The 604-nt window shown below is 40.9% G+C and overlaps 1 non-coding gene across 1 annotated transcript; it reads left to right on the top strand.

Annotated features, from left to right (window-relative positions):
* The first annotated feature begins 275 nt into the window (after positions 1-275).
* LOC141626072 (small nucleolar RNA R71) lies at positions 276-382 on the top strand. The gene has a single exon (XR_012535800.1). It is a non-coding gene; the product is annotated as a small nucleolar RNA R71 (small nucleolar RNA).
* The last annotated feature ends 222 nt before the right edge of the window (positions 383-604 follow it).

Raw genomic sequence — 604 nt, 5'->3', positions numbered from 1 at the left:
TAGCCATAGCTTTTTCAAACTTCAAATTGATTGTGTCAATGTGAGCACTAAGTTGAGCACCCAATTGAGTAACGGAGTCCACTTCATACCTTCCTCCTCTAGTAGCCTTGAGAGGTCTACTATATTGTGAGTTATGGACCGTCATTTCCTCAATATTGTTCTATGTTTGATTGTCATCAACTTCGGTGAACATTCTATTTGATCCCATGTTGAGAATGTTCCTTGAATCTTCATATAGACCGTTCCAAAATTGTTGTACCAAGAACCACTCGCTAAGTCCATGGTGAGGACATGAGCGACGAATTCCCTTGAACCGCTCCCAAGCTTCATACAAAGATTCTTCATCCCTTTGCTTAAAACCCGTAATTTGAGCTCTTAGCATGTTAGTCTTTTCCGGTGGGTAGAATTTTTTGTAGAAAGCTAGAGCCAACTTCTTCCAAGAATCAATTCCGAGAGTGGCCTTATCAAGGCCCTTCAACCATTGTTTCGCGGTGCCAATTAGAGAAAAAGGAAATAAGACCCATTGAATTTGGTCTTGAGTTACACCGGTTTGAGAAATCGCATCACAATAGTCACAAAAGGTTTCCATATGAGAATGAGGGTC

The sequence above is a fragment of the Silene latifolia genome, chromosome X, assembly GCF_048544455.1.
Source record: "Silene latifolia isolate original U9 population chromosome X, ASM4854445v1, whole genome shotgun sequence".
Taxonomy (NCBI): Eukaryota; Viridiplantae; Streptophyta; class Magnoliopsida; order Caryophyllales; family Caryophyllaceae; genus Silene; species Silene latifolia.
The sequence above is the reverse complement of the archived record's forward strand: the minus strand, read 5'-3'. Positions and strand labels throughout refer to the sequence as shown.